At 44.8% G+C, this 16,203-nt stretch overlaps 1 protein-coding gene across 1 annotated transcript in view; it reads left to right on the forward strand.

Moving 5' to 3' along the window:
- The first annotated feature begins 285 nt into the window (after positions 1 to 285).
- Positions 286 to 16,203, forward strand: part of AKNA (AT-hook transcription factor) — a 116,227-nt gene continuing 100,309 nt past the window's right edge. Inside the window, exon 1 of the mRNA XM_082264499.1 lies at positions 286 to 343. The gene's annotated coding sequence lies outside the window, so the exon portion shown is untranslated. The remainder of the gene's footprint in view (positions 344 to 16,203) is intronic.

A 16,203-nucleotide genomic window follows, 5' to 3' on the forward strand; every position in this document is an offset into this window, starting at 1 on the left:
GATTGCACAGTGGTCAGTATTAGGGGTTGCTCAGTATTAGGGATTGCTCAGTGGTCAGGGATTGGTCAGTGTCAGGCGCTGTAGGGATTGCTCAGTGGTCAGGGATTGCTCGGTGTCAGGGGTTGTAGGGAGGTCAGTGTCATTGGTTGCTCAGAGGTCAGGGTGATCGGCTTTGTAATGTAAATCAGTGTGAGTGACTCGGTAGGAGATGTGGGCGGGGCGGGGAGGGCTGCAGTGAGTGTTGGGTTGTCATGGTGACAGAGCTCCTCCCCCCGCCGCTTTGTGTAGCGCTTCTCCTGACAACCCGAACTGCTCCGGAGAGCCGCGGGACCCCCATGGCCGGGTACGGACATTTCTATCCATTCACCCCTCTTCTCTCTACCCCCCCCCATCCCCCATCACCTCTCATCTCCTCTATCCCCCCACCTTCTCCTTCACCCCAAACTCCTATTAACCCCTCACCTCCCACACCGCCAGACAGGGGGGACCTCTCATATATATCTATAGTGCTGATATAGAAGAGGTGCACAGTGCCCCCCCCCCCCATATATACTTTATATATACTTCTCTGTACTTCCTATAGATGAATATACCTTTCTATAAGTTTATATACTTCTGCACATCTACAGATTTTTATATACTTTTCTATGTATGTATTTCTCCTGTACATGTAATATAATCATATATACTTCTATGGATATATATAGATTCTATTTATATACTTTCTAATGTGTTATATACTTGTATTATATACGGTATTATACAGATAATATATCTCCAGTCTCCATTGTCCCTGATTTCCAGCCAAGTCCCTCTGACCCTCATTCCTCCTCATTTGTCCCTCACTTTGGTCCGATCTATAGAGCTCTATATAAAATGCACTATTTATCTTTCATAAAGACTTTCCCAGTGCTAAACATTTCATCCAATTTATAATTTGCTGCATTTGTAATTTTCAAAAACCGATATAAAGGAATAGTTGTGGTAAAACAAACAAACATTTGTGTGTAACTAATCATTTTATATTATTTGTATAATTCTCCTTTAAGGGGGCGTGACAGGGGGTGTGTCCTATGCCTAAATACTTGTGCTGATAGGTTTCCCTCTTTCCCATATCAGAAAGTTGGGCGGTATGTATGTGTATGTATATATATATATATATATATATACACAGTATCTCACAAAAGTGAGTACACCCCTCACATTTTTGTAAATATTTTATTCTATCTTTTCATGTGACAACACTGAGCCCCCGTTCACACTGGGTCGCCTGACAGGTCGCCGTTGGTCGCCTTCCATAGAGAAGCTGTGGACCCGTTCTAATAGGAGCGACACAAGTCGCTCCGACTTAGAAAAAGGGTCCGGAGCTTCTTTGGGGCGACCAGGAGCGACCTGCATAGACTTCAATGTTATGAAGTCCGTGCCGCCCGCTCCGAGGTCGCGGGGCGAGCAGTGCGCCGTGACCTATGAGGTCGCCCCGGCAAAGTAGCGTCGCACCAGTGTGAACGGGGCCTAAAGAAATGACACTGTGCTACAATGTAAAGTAGTGAGTGTACAGCTTGTATAACAGTGTAAATTTGCTGCCCCCTCAAAATAACTCAACACACAGCCATTAATGTCTAAACCTCTGGCAACAAAAGTGAGTACACCCCTAAAAAATGTCCAAATTGGGCCCAAAGTGTCAATATTTTGTGTGGCCACCATTATTTTCCAGCACTGCCTTAACCCTCTTGGGCATGGAGTTCACCAGAGCTTCACAGGTTCCCACTGGAGTTCTCTTCCACTCCTCCATGACGACATCACAGAGCTTGTGTATGTTAGAGACCTTCACCTTCTGTTTAAGGATGCCCTACAGATGCTCAATAGGGTTTAGGTCTGGAGACATGCTTGGCCAGTCCATCACCTTTACCCTCAGCTTCTTTACCAAGGCAGTGGTGGTCTTGGAGGTGTGTTTGGGTTCGTTATCATGTTGAATACTGCCCTGTGGTCCAGTCTCCGAAGGGAGGGGATCATGCTCTGCCTCAGAATGTCACAGTACATGTTGGCATTCATGGTTCCCTCAATAAACTGTAGCTCCCCAGTGCCGGTGTTCTGTCAGAATTCCATACCCTATCAGAATTCCATACCTCCATCATTTCCGGTTGCGGATCAGCTGTGGCTTCGTCATGAATCAGCTGTAGTCGCTTCACAAGTCCTACTGCGCATGCGCAGAATAGGTAGGGCATTTTGATGACCTCGTAAGGTTAAGGCAAAAGTCCTAGTGTGCATGCGCCGGCGCATGCGCACCAACAGGTCGGGCAGCGGGATATCTGATAAACATCCATCCGATCTCCATGGCCCACACTGCACTGACCCGACACTGCGCCGAGCCGACACTGCAGCGACCCGACAATCCGATCTCCATCCCCCACACTGCGCTGAACAGACACTGCGCCGAGCTGACACTGCAGCGACCCGATAATCCGATCTCCATCCCCCACACTGCGCTGACCCGTCAATTAGACAGTGGGCGTGCGCGTGTGGGTAGGGAATAGGATTGTCCCATTGTCGGCTCGGCGCAGTGTATGCCATGGAGATCGGATGGATGTTTGTTATAAAGATGCCGCTACCCGATCCGTTGGTGAGCATGCGCAGTAGGACTTTTGCCTCACCCCCTTACGATGTTATCAAAATTCACTACCTATTCCGCACATGCGCAGTAGGACGTGTAACGCGGCTACAGCTGGTGCATGATGAGGCTGCACCGGAAATGACGTAGGTAGGGAAATCTGATGGGGTAGGGTTTTCTGATAGAACACCAACAGCACTCATGCAGCCCCAGACCATGACACTCCCACCACCATGCTTCACTGTAGGCAAGACACACTTGTCTTTGTACTCTTCACCTGGTTGCCGCCACACACACTTGACACCATCTGAACCAAATAAGTTTATGTTGGTCTCATCAGACCACAGGACATGGTTCCAGTAATCCATGTCCTTAGACTGCTTGTCTTCAGCAATCTGTTTGTGGGCTTTCTTGTGCATCATCTTTAGAAGAGGCTTCCTTCTGGGATGACAGCCATACAGACCAATTTGATGCAGTTTGCGGCGTATGGTCTGAGCACTGACAGGCTGACCCCCCACCCCTTCAACCTCTGCAGCAATGCTGGCAGCACTCATACATCTATTTCCCAAAGGCAACCTCTGGATATGATGCTGAGCACGTGTACTCAACTTATTTAGTCGACCATGGCGAGGCCTGTTCTGAGTGGAACCTGTCCTGTTAAACCGCTATATGGTCTTGGCCACCGTGCTGCAGCTCAGTTTCAGGGTCTCGGCAATCTTCTTATAGCCTAGGCCAGTAATGGTGAACCTTGGCACCCCAGATGTGTTGGAACTACATTTCCCATGATGCTGATGCACTCTGCAGTGTAGTTGAGCATCATGGGAAATGTAGTTCCAAAACATCTGGAGTGCCAAGGTTCGCCATCACTGGCCTAGGCCATCTTTATGTACAGCAACAATTCTTTGTTTCAGCAAGTGACTTTGTTTTCACTGACAAGTAGCTCCCATTGCTGTGCAATGGAACCGTTCTAATCAGAGCGACTCAAGTCGCTCCGACTTAGAAAAAGGATCCTGCACTAGTTTTTGGCAAAGTTGGAGCGACTTGCATTGACTTCTATTATGAGAAGTCGTTTGCAAGCCGCAATGAAATTGTGAGATACTGTGTATACTGTGTATGTAGCCCCCTAATGGGGCTTCTAAAACATTTTTTTTTTTAATTCGTAAAAAAAACAAATAAAATAAAAAATAAAATTGTAAAAAATAATAAAAATAACTGCTGACACCATCCCCTGCCCTACTGACACTGTCAGTATGGCTTACTGCAAGTGAAAACCCCAAATTCAGTATCTCAGAAAATTAGAATATTACAGAAGACCAATAAAAAAATAATTTGTAATACAGAAATGTTGGCTTAATGAAAAGTATGTCCATGTAGAGTTTAGTATGCACTCAGTACTTGGTTGGGGCTCCTTTTTCATGAATTAGTGCATCAATGGGGAGTGTCATGGGGGCGATCAGCCCGTGGCACTGCTGGGGTGTTATGGAAGCCCAGGTTGCTTTGATAGCAATCTGCATTGTTGGGTCTGGTGTCTCTCATCTTCTTCTTGACAATACCCCACAGATTCTCTATAAGGTTTAGGTCAGGTGAGTTTGGTGGCCAATCAAGCACAGTGATACCATGATCATGTGACCAGGTATTGGTACTTTTGGCAGTGTGGAAGGTGCCAAGTCCTGCTGGTAAATGAAACCAGTATCTCCATAAAGATGGTCAGCAGAGGGAAGCACTAACGGCTCTAGAATTTCCTTGGTAGAGGGCTGCTCTGACTTTGGACTTGATAAAACAATGTGGACCAACATAGCAGGTGACCTGACTCCCCAAATCATAACCAATTACACAATGCAGAGGATTACCCCTTGGGTTCCACAATGGGTATAACAAGCATGCTTTACTGCATATACACACTGATGTGACTGTTGTGGGTTTAGTGACACTTTAAACGCTTGCCCAAGACCAGTTGCCCACATGGAATGTTGGGAAGGGGGGGGGGGGGGGTACGGTCGGCCAAAATATTCCAGGTAAGCGAACAAAAACTTTGAGATGGAGAAAAGTGCCATCTGCCAAAGCATCTATCTCCCTGCTAGCTGCGTTGTCGGTCAGCTGTCTGGGGGGTACCTTGTCACACCTCACAACTCACCCTAGACATCACCTAGGAAAATGGGACAATATACTCCATGTCCCCGAGGGATCAGAACACATGATTTAAAATGGAAGTCAGACGCAGCCAGACAGGGCTGCCGTTAGAAATCGCGGGGCCCCGTACAGACTACCTGGCAGGCCCCCCCCCCCCAAGAAAATATTAAAGATATATTTAGCTAAAATAACAACAAAATCACTATTAGCAGAGATGAGAAAAATATACAGGCTGGGCAGTTGGAGCTCCGGGATCAGAGATACAGAGGGAGAGAAACAAAGTTACAAATAAACTCCTGAGCAGAGATAACATTAGAGCCAGTGCTGGGAGGGGGGCCCACACAGGGAGGGGGATTAGTGAGTGACAACTGTCTCTTTCTCAGCAGATAAAAGCTGGCAGCAGGGAGAGCTTGTATTTGTTGTCCATCACTAATCCCCCTCTCTGTGTGGGCCCCCCTGTGTGCTTGGGCCCCCTACAACAGGGCTGGTGGTCCCCCCCTATCAACGGCCCTGCCGCCAGACCACTGCCACACAGTGTCATCCCCACATGCACCCCGCCATGTTTCTTGGGCTCCTCACGCCCATCGGTAGACCTAGAGCCTTAATGACAGGTGCCACTGGGTAGAGGGAAAGGAGATCAGAGTACGTCTGTGGATCTGCGCTCCGTTAGTTGAGGGACAAGTGAGACATTAGGGGTCTCTAGATAAAAGGAAAGGAAAAAAAAAAGTTTAGAAAATTTTTAAAAAAATTACAGTTACACTTAAGCACTTAAAATCCCTCCCCAAAAAGTGTGCCCCTCCCCACATATACACATGTACGAGCGTAAATGTAAGCGTCGGGGGCCCCTACACACCAAAATGTTGATTGCACTACACATGTCACATATCGCCACGCACGCTGGAGTAAGAGCAATAATTCTAGGCCCATTATTTGTGGCTAACTCTAAACTAATGATCTGTAGGGGCGTATAAAGCGTTGCCTATAAAAAAGATAGGGTACTAAAGTTTGTTGCTGTTTCACAGGCGCAAGCAATTTTAAGCCTTGACATTTTGGGCATCTATTTAGTTGGCGCAACCTCACCTTTTATATTTGACCAAAAATTGGGTGATATTTTGCATTTAGGTGCCCTAAAATGAACTTTAGTGTATTTTTTTACTGCAATTTTGAGATCCATAAACCATTGGACTAATATAAAAATTGGAACTACCACTATTTTTATTCTCTAGCCACTTCCGCACTGCTCACTAGAGCTGTACTGCGGCAAAGTGGCTCAATAACGTCTGGCGACGTAGTACTACGTCACCAGACATTCCCCTCTCTCGGCGGCGCGTGTGCACCGCCGGAGGCTCGCTCCCGCTGTATTCAGTCACAGCGGGAGTCAGGCCAGGGGAGGAGCAGCGGCGATCGCCGCTGCTCTTCCCCGATCGCTGGGGAATCGAGTGTGGAGATCCGCCTGCTTGTGTAAACAGAGCGGGCGGATCTCCTAAGTGACAGACAGTGACAGATTGCAGGGTTCAGCATAGCTGAACCCGCGATCTGTCCTTGTGTCACATAGTCCCCTCCCCCCACACATGTTAGTAAGCACCAGGCATACATTAACCCCTTGATCACCAATAAAAATTAACCCCTTCCCTGCCAGTGTAATTTTACAGTAACAGTGCATATTTATAGCACTGATTACTGTAGTAATGTCACTGGTACCCCCAAAAGTGTCAAAAATGTCAGTCAGGGGTCCGATCTGTCCACCGTAATGTCGCAGTCCCGCAAAAAAAAAATCGCAGATCGCCGCCATTACTCGTTAAAAAAAAAAAACACCAAAAATGACAGAAATCTTTCCCTTAGTTAGTAAACGCAATAACTTTTGCGCAAACCAATCAAAATATGCTTATTGCGATTTTTTTTTACCAAACATAGGTAGCAGAAAACAAATTGGCTAAAAATGTAAAAAAATTTTGATTTTTACATTTTTTTGGGGGGGAATTTCATATAAAAAAAAGTGAAAAATATTGTTATTTTTTCAAAATTTACGCTCTTTTTTTGTTTATAGCGCAAAAATTTAAAATCGCACAGGTGATCAAATACCACCAAAAGAAAGCTCTGTTTGTGGGAAAAAAAGGATGTAAAATTTGTTAGGGTATGGCGTCGCATGACCGCGCAATTGTCAGTTAAAGTCGCACAGCGCCGAATCGCAAAAAGTGGCCCAGACGTAAGACAGCAAAATCCTCCGGTGGTAAAGTGGCTAGGGTAGCCAATCTCAACCAAAGTTCTATGGAATCCTAGGGTTCCTCCAGAGAATGCTAGGAGTTCCTTGAGCCATGGGAGATTGACCTGTCATCTGATGGTGCCTGCATAATTTCTGGGCCAATGCCACTTGGCATATTCAACTGCATGACACCAATGATCTGTCTGTAAGGATGGCAATCTGACCACTACTGTAATGGGGGTGTTCTTCCAACTGACCACCAATGTAAGGGGCATGTTTCTCACTGACCACCAATGAACTGGTTTTAGCAGATGCTCCCCAAGGCCTAAAAATGATTTTAAGGGTTCCTTGGGGGTAAAAAGTTTGAGGAAGACTGTTCCAGGGTATCGGAAAATCTATAACATTTAGGGGTTTTCTTGTGCAGTAGGGAAGCTGCAAAGCTTCGCTGCCGGTTTCCCTTACAAGCAATGGCAGCAGCAGCAGCACCCGAGAGCCAATGGAAAAATCGGCTGGGGTGAAAACTGCGGCAGGCTGGCTCGCTGCGCGAAACGACATAGGGATATGTTGGTTCATGTGAATGGTGCTGGGGCCGCGATTGCCGCCGGGCACCCGCGATCGCTCCCCGCTGAGAGAGAAGGACGTTGTAAATTATCACAGAGCGTCTGTGTGATCCTTCTATATAGGATCACAGGTCTCTATGATCATTTCACAAGCCCATCCCCCATACAGTTAGAAAACACTCCCCTAGGCTCACAATTAACCCTTTGATCACCCCTAGGTTAACCCCTTCCCTGCCAATGTCATTATTACAGTAACAGTGCATATTTTTCAGCACTGATTACTGTAGTATTGTCACTGGTCCCCCCCAAAAGTGTCAAAAATGTCAGTTAGGGGTCCGATCTGTCCGATGAAATAAATCTTTCCCGTAGTTAGTAGACTCAATAACATTTGTGCAAACCAATCAAAATACGCTTATTGCGATTTTTTTTTTTTAACCAAAAATATGTAGCAGAATACAAATTGGTCTAAAAGGATGAAAATGTTTTTATTTTTAGAATTTTTTTGGGGGGGGGGGGAATGTTATATAGCAGAATGTGAAAAATATTGTTTTTTTTTTCAGAATTGTCAGAATTTTTTTGTTTAAAGCGCAAAAAATAAAAATCTCACAGGTGATCAAATACTTCCAAAAGAAAGCTCTATTTGTGGGAAAAAAGGACATCAATTTTATTTCGGTACAGCGTTGCACGATCGTGCAACTTTCCGTTAAAGTAATGCAGTGCCGAATCGCAAAATAATGGCCTGGTCATTAGGGAGGCAAATCCTTCCGGTCTAGAACTGGTTAGGTAATCTTCAGGCCTAAAATGTTTTTTGAAACGTGTGCAAAAAAAGCTCTGGCAGCAAAAAGGTTAAATGTCTACATTCATTGAAAGATGTCTCTATTGTGCACCCTGTCAGGGCTGGTGCAAGGATTTTTGACGCCCTAGGCGAAACCTAATTTTGCCGCCCCATTGGCTCCGCCCCCTTGACTACACCCAGGGCCGGTGCTAGACTATGTGCGCCCTCAGTACAGACCCCCCCTCTCATTACAGACCCCCTCTCACTCAGTACAGACCCCCCCCCTCACTCAGTACAGACCCCCCCCTCACTCAGTACAGACCCCCCTCAGTACAGACCCCCCCTCTCATTGCAGACCCCCCTCTCATTACAGACCCCCCCTCTCATTACAGACTCCCCCTATTGCAACTGGGCAGGGGGCAGAGGAGGATACAGTGTGCAGACCCCCTCTCACTCAGTACAGACCCCCTCTCACTCAGTACAGACCCCCCTGACTCAGTACCGACCCCCCCTCACTCAGTACAGACCCCCCTCAGTACAGACCCCCCCTCTCATTGCAGACCCCCCTCTCATTACAGACCCCCCCTCTCATTACAGACCCCCCCTATTGCAACTGGGCAGGGGGCAGAGGAGGATACAGTGTGCAGCCGCTGCCTTGAGAGTTTCTTGCTCTGACTGTCCATCTCCGGGCAGGAGGCTTGTGACAGGAGGCAGCCGCAGCAGCAGTGAGAGTGAGACTGAGGAGTCTCACTCAGGGCTATCGCAGCGCCGGCATGTCCTGGCTGATTCTGGGACCCTCGGCTACCCTTGGGATGGTGTCACCTCTCTGTGGGTGTCACCCAGGTGTGAGCCGCACCCCCACCCCCATACCGCACCTCCACTGCTCCCGTCCTAGTCCTCTGGGCCGCTGTCACATGATGTTGGAGTGGAGGGTGGAGAAGACATTCAAGCTCTGGGAGGCGCCGCTGCCCCACTGCTGCTCTCCTCCCATCCCAAGCTCTCAGGCCTAGCAGCCCCTCACTGTTTACCTTCTCTGCGGCCTCCATCTCTGGGGCCATCCGCTCACATGTGGAGACAGATGCTTACTCCACACGAATGCCGCTGTTTGCTTCCCTGCTTCCACCACCCCCCAACCAGAACATTCCATGACAACCAGCGACCGTGGCTGCGCCCTAGGCAGCAGTGCGCCCTGGGCGGCTGCCTAGTTCGCCTAGTGGTAGCGCCGGCCCTGTATCTTGTAGAATGATATACTGTATGTTCTCTTTATTTCCAGCAGACTCGGAATTAAGGTCACATTGGTGACGCTCGGATGGGACATGGGATTGATATTGTATCCATCTCTTGGTGTGATGGTCTGACCCATTACCCTGTAATCATAAAGCAGGATGATGATGATGGATGATGATGATGGATGATGATGATGATGGATGATGGATGATGATGATGATGTGTAAAGATTACAGCAGATATTATCTCCATAGCGGCCTCTTTGCTACCAGCTGCCCCGTCTGTGTTGGGTTCCTTTTAATTACAGCTGGTGGACCGGCCTGCTTCCTATTCACAGCCGAGATACTCAGTGGTGTCCTGGCTGTGAGCCATAAACGCTGTGTCCCCGGCACAATGATAAATCTGATCTGTATCACAAAGGCGGCGTTGTCTTCGGAACTCCATGTACTGTGTCATTCCATCTGCAGGTACAGAAGACAAAGTACCAATGCTTCTAAAAAGAATTAATTTTTTTTTTTTGAGTCACTGAAAGGGTTAAATGCTAATGAAGCAAGTGATACGCATAATAAATCGCGATCGTTAATAGATTGTGATCAGTATAATAAACAAGGCAGGGTGTTAGGGCGTACATCTTGGTGTGCGTAATGCGCGGGCCGCTGTGCATTGTACATGCATGCTGCAAACACAGCACTTTTTTTATTTTATTTAAATTGCATATGCCTGCATCATTTTATCCCAATGCGCGCCAACGTACTGCGTTGGCGTAAGCAGGCCCAAATGCAAGGCAAGGCTTTTTGCCTTATTTGTGTGTTGGGACTGCATTGGGCATATAAAATGATATGTTCAGGGCCCTCTGATTCCTCCTGTATTGAATTGTACTGTAACTGTATTGTCTTCCCCACACTGTAAAGCGCTGCGCAAACTGTTGGCGCTATATAAATCCTGAATAATAATAATAATATTCCTGTACGCCAATGTAAATCAGTATCAATCCCTATAGTACTACAGTATAAAAGAAAACCACAGAGGGGGAGGAAGAGGGAGGAAAAAATGGGACTTTGTGATACCAAGACTATAGAAAGAAAAATGTTTTACTAAAAATGCTACATTTTTATTGTGACAACATTAAAATAATCCCTGAAATGAACAGCGATGAAATAATGCAGCAAAAAGCAATTACATACAAAATGAAAAAGCTAAAACTCTATATAGTAGAGATTAGGGTTAGGGCACACATGAGGATAATAGCTACGGATGAACAATGAGCCAGAGCCCCGACGTGTTTCGGCTATTTAAGCCGTCCTCAGGGGGGTGGCATCCGCTGATAAAGTAAAGGATCTCTGGAATAAATATATTTGTCAGTATTGCAACCAAGATTAGATTATAGTGTCCAAATGTGATCATCACCCACCATAACATTGATCAACGGATGCCCTATAAGGGGCAAAGGCCCCATCAGTGCAAGGTGGGGGGGGGGGTTTGGGCTGAGAAGGTGACAAGCATAGGGAAGTGGAACCTCAACAGGAGGGGTGGCATTTACTGGAACCAATACCTTGTTGGTTCCCCCCCCCCCTGCAGCAGCTGAAATTTGGCTTTTCTCCCTCTTCCTCCTGCCAGCTTTCAGCTGCCTGCAGGGGGGCAACTACAGGGGATTGGTTACAGTAAATGCCGCCCCTACTATCCAGGTTCATCTCCCTTATGCTGGTCACCTTCTTAGGCATCCCCCCTTTTGAACTGATGGGGCCAGTGCCCCGTATAGGGAACCAGTGGTGCCTCCTTATTGGTGACCCAGCTTACAGTTGCAGACGAAGTCCTCAGATCACAGGGAGTCGCTCACACTCCAGCTTTTGCATTCCAGTTAATGATGCCCCTGGTTCCAGTAAATGCTGCCCCTTCTATCCAGGTTCATCTCCCTTATGCTGGTCACCTTCTTAGGCCTCCCACCCTTTTGAACTGATGGGGCCAGTGCCCTGTATAGGGAACCAGTGGTACCCCCTTATTGGTGACCCAGCTTACAGTTGCAGACGAGGTCCTCAGATCACAGGGAGTCGCTCACACTCCAGCTTCTGCATTCCAGTTAATGATGCCCCTTGTTCCAGTAAATGCCGCCTCTTCTATCCAGGTTCATCTCCCTTATGCTGGTCACCTTCTTAGGCCTCCCCCCTTTTGAACTGATGGGGCCAGTGCCCTGTATAGGGAACCAGTGGTACCCCCTTATTGGTGACCCAGCTTATAGTTGCAGACGAGGTCCTCAGATCACAGTGAGTCACTCGCACTCCAGCTTCTGCATTCCAGTTAATGATGCCCCTGGTTCCAGTAAATGCTGCCCCTTCTATCCAGGTTCATCTTCCTTATGCTGGTCGCCCTCTCAGCCCTCCCTCCCCCTTTTGAACTGATGGGGCCAGTGCCCTGTATAGGGAACCAGTGGTACCCCCTTATTGGCGACCCTGCATACAGTTGCGGATGAAGTCCTCAGATCACAGTGAGTCGCTTACACTCCAGCTTCTGCATTCAGTAAAGGTCTTGCATTCTTTTTAACTGGTTGCTTAACACATACAGTATGTGCGTGGCAATAGGGTAGCCTTTAATGCCATACACCTCAAGGATGCATCTCTGGGCAGCCAATATTTATGTGCTGAGAACACGCACAAGGGGTACTCCCAGCACAGAGACCTGGGAGACGGTCCCAACTAAAGATCAGTAGCCAACAGCCAATCACAATGGTCACATGATCGCTGACCCTTTACACCTTAGCACACATTCCCCTGGGCATTTAGAACCTTTTAAAGGGATGCCAAGGTGGGCAGGAAGTTGTTAAAGAAGGCAAGGTACTCTGTGATCGGAGAAGGCAAGATCATGGCGTTCATCCCTTCATCCAATCGCATTCATTAGGTCAGTTGTACATAACGCTGCTTTCATTTGTTTCACGGGAAACGTAGTAAATAGTTTTTTTGGCTGGAGTTCATCTTGAAATATTCTATTAATGGACAAATCATCTTTGAATATTAATCTCTGGCATGTGGTCATTTTCAGTCTAGTGACCCCATCATTAGCATACACGCTGCATACACTGAAAAGCCAAGTTGGATAGAAGTCAATAGCCCACCAATTAGAGTTTTGGATTTAGGGAGGAATCTCACACAAATGTACGAGAAGCATGCCAACACCATGCAGATAATAACATCCCCAATAGTAATCAAACCAGAGATGCCAGGCAAGAGTGCCAACCACCTGGGAACTGAGCCAGCGCCATAATATTTCAGATTCATAAATATAAATACTTGGTAGTATAATAATAGTATAATAGTTTATTATTTTCTAAGGCCAAGCACAATGATACTGTGAAAAACATCAATGCCGCACAAATTGCTGCATCCAAAGCAAGCAATACAATCTCCCGCTTTCATTTCTCTAACTACAGCCGTCAGGAATAATCCCCGTAATTTGTATAATATTTTCAAAGCAGCTAGGTTCCAAAATCAAAATGTAATGATAAAGGGGGGGGGGGGGTATCTATCCCTAGAAAGATAATAGAAAGTCCATAATGGGACCCATAAGGGGAATTGGGACAATGCCATACCAAAAAGTAAACAAAAAAAAAAAGATAATGAAAAGAATACAAATAAAGATGAGAAAAATAATATTATAAAATACAAAGTTTTATTGGTACAAGAAAAACATTTAAGACATCTCAATGGAAAACCATTGTTAGGTAAGTAATAAAAACCATAGGGATATACAAACTGGCAGAAATGTGCAGGGAAAATGTGTAGTCTATTTTTCATAACATGGAGGGTGGTATATAATCCACAGTTGGCGCTGTAGTCTATTTTTCATAACATAGAGGGTGGTGTTCTGTAAACCATAGAAAGCGCTGTAGTCTATTTTTTTATAACATAGGTGGGGGTGTTCTGAAGCCCATAGGGGACGCTAGGAACAATGTCACTGCTAAGAGTGCTACTGCATTTCTGACAGGATCAACAGGTATTATATTTGCCATTATCAAACAGATATAAAACAAAACAATTAGGGTTCTATTTGTAAAAGAAAAAAAAAATACTATGCCAATGTCTCGAGCATCGCACAGCTATTGCAAATAATCTCACTAATGTGTCTCATATTTATTTTCTATGATCAGCAGCTCCATCTAGTGGCGATAATGTGGTACTTTCTTGATTGAAGTATTTCAGGGAAACATATTATGGCCACTAGATGGAGCTGACAATCATAGGTAAAAAACATATTATAAAAATAATGGAGAGTCCACAATGGGACCAATAAGGGGAACTGGGACTATGCCATACCAAAAAGTAAACAAAAAAAGATAATGAAAAGAATACAAAAAAGATGAGAAAAGTAATATTATAAAATACAAAGTTTTATTGATATAAGAAAAACATTTAAGACACCTCAATGGAAAACCATTGTTAGGTAAGTAATAAACACCATAGGGACATACAAACTGGCAGAAATATGCAGGGAGAATGTGTAGTCTATTTTTCATAACATGCAGGGTGGTATATAATCCACAGGGGGAGCTGTAGTCTATTTTTCATAACATGGAGGGTGGTATATAATCCACAGGGGGAGCTGTAGTCTATTTTTCATAACATGCAGGGTGGTATATAATCCACAGGGGGAGCTGTAGTCTATTTTTCATAACATGGAGGGTGGTATATAATCCACAGGGGGAGCTGTAGTCTATTTTTCATAACATGGAGGGTGGTATATAATCCACAGGGGGCGCTGTAGTCTATTTTTCATAACATGGAGGGTGGTATATAACCCACAGGGGGCGCTGTAGTCTATTTTTCATAACATGGAGGGTGGTATATAACCCACAGGGGGCGCTGTAGTCTATTTTTCATAACATGGAGGGTGGTATATAATCCACAGGGGGCGCTGTAGTCTATTTTTCATAGCATAGAGGGTGGTGTTCTGTAGACCATAGAGAGCGCTATAGTCTATTTTTTTATAACATAGGTGGGGGTTCTGAAGCCCATAGAGGACGCTAGGAACAATGTCACTGCTAAGAGTACTACTGGATTTCTGACAGGATCCACAGGTATTATATTTGCCATTATCAAACAGATAAAACAAAACAATTAGGGTTCTATTTGTAAAAGAAAAAAAAAATTACTGTGCCAATGTCTCCAGCATCGCACAGCTATTGCAAATAATCTCATATTTATTTTCTATGATCAGCAGCTCCATCTAGTGGCCATAATGTGGTACTTTCTTGATTGAAGTATTACAGGGAAACACATTATGGCCACTAGATGGAGCTGACAATCATAGGTAAAAAACATATAAAAATAATGGAGAGTCCACAATGGGACCAATAAGGGGAATTGGGACTATGCCATACCAAAAAGTAAACAGAAAAAGATTATGAAAAAAAATACAAATAAAGATGAGAAAAGTAATACTATAAAATACAAAGTTTTATTGATACAAGAAAAATATTTAAGATATCTCAATGGAAAACCGTTGTTAGGTAAGTAATAAAAACCATAGGGACATACAAACTGGCAGAAATGTGCAGGAAGAACCCCAGTATAGGCAAAAATATTGAAAATTGTGGACACAGAAACCCCAACGCGTTTCGACATAAAGTCTTCTTCTTATCAAGGATATCTAAGACAGATATATAAAGAAAAATAATGACTATAAAAACATGGAAATAATAAAATCCAATGATGTAACAAGGTACAACACCTCAACAGGTATTACGTACATATGGCAGATCAAAGCATGTAAAGGTCTATATATATGATAGGAAGACCAACTGTGTGTCAGAGACTTAGAAAGGGCACCCCAAAGGCATTGACGGAAGTCCTCTGGATCACAGAAGGGATCATGGAGCAAAAAGGAGGTAAAATCCCAAATCTGAAAATATATATAAAAGATGTATTGAAAAGGGGGGGGGGGGGGGGGTTGTATGTCCCTATGGTTTTTATTACTTACCTAACAATGGTTTTCCATTGAGATGTCTTAAATGTTTTTCTTGTATCAATAAAACTTTGTATTTTATAATATTACTTTTCTCATCTTTATTTGTATTCTTTTCATTATCTTTTTCTGTTTACTTTTTGGTATGGCGTAGTCCCAGTTCCCCTTATTGGTCCCATTGTGGACTCTCCATTATTTTTATAATATGTTTTTTACCTATGATTGTCAGCTCCATCTAGTGGCCATAATGTGTTTCCCTGAAATACTTCAACCAAGAAAGTACCACATTATGGCCACTAGATGGAGCTGCTGATCATAGAAAATAAATATGAGACACATTAGTGAGATTATTTGCAATAGCTGTGCGATGCTCGAGACATTGGCACAGCAATTTTTTTTAATTTTTTTACAAATAGAACCCTAATTGTTTTGTTTTGTATCTGTTTGATAACAGCAAATATAATACCTGTGGATCCTGTCAGAAATCCAGTAGCACTCTTAGCAGTGACATTGTTCCTAGCGTCCCCTATGGGCTTCAGAAAACCACCACCTATGTTATAATAAATAGGCTGCAGCACTCTCTATGGTCTACAGAACACCACCCTCTATGTTATGAAAAATAGACTACAGTCTACAGCTCCCTCTATAGACTATAGACAACCCCCCCTATGTTATGAAAATAGACTACAGCTATCTCTATGGACTACAGAACACCCCCCCCCCTATTTAATAAAAATAGACTACAGAC

Source organism: Pelophylax lessonae, assembly GCF_965119305.1.
Source record: "Pelophylax lessonae genome assembly, chromosome: 7".
NCBI lineage: Eukaryota > Metazoa > Chordata > Amphibia > Anura > Ranidae > Pelophylax > Pelophylax lessonae.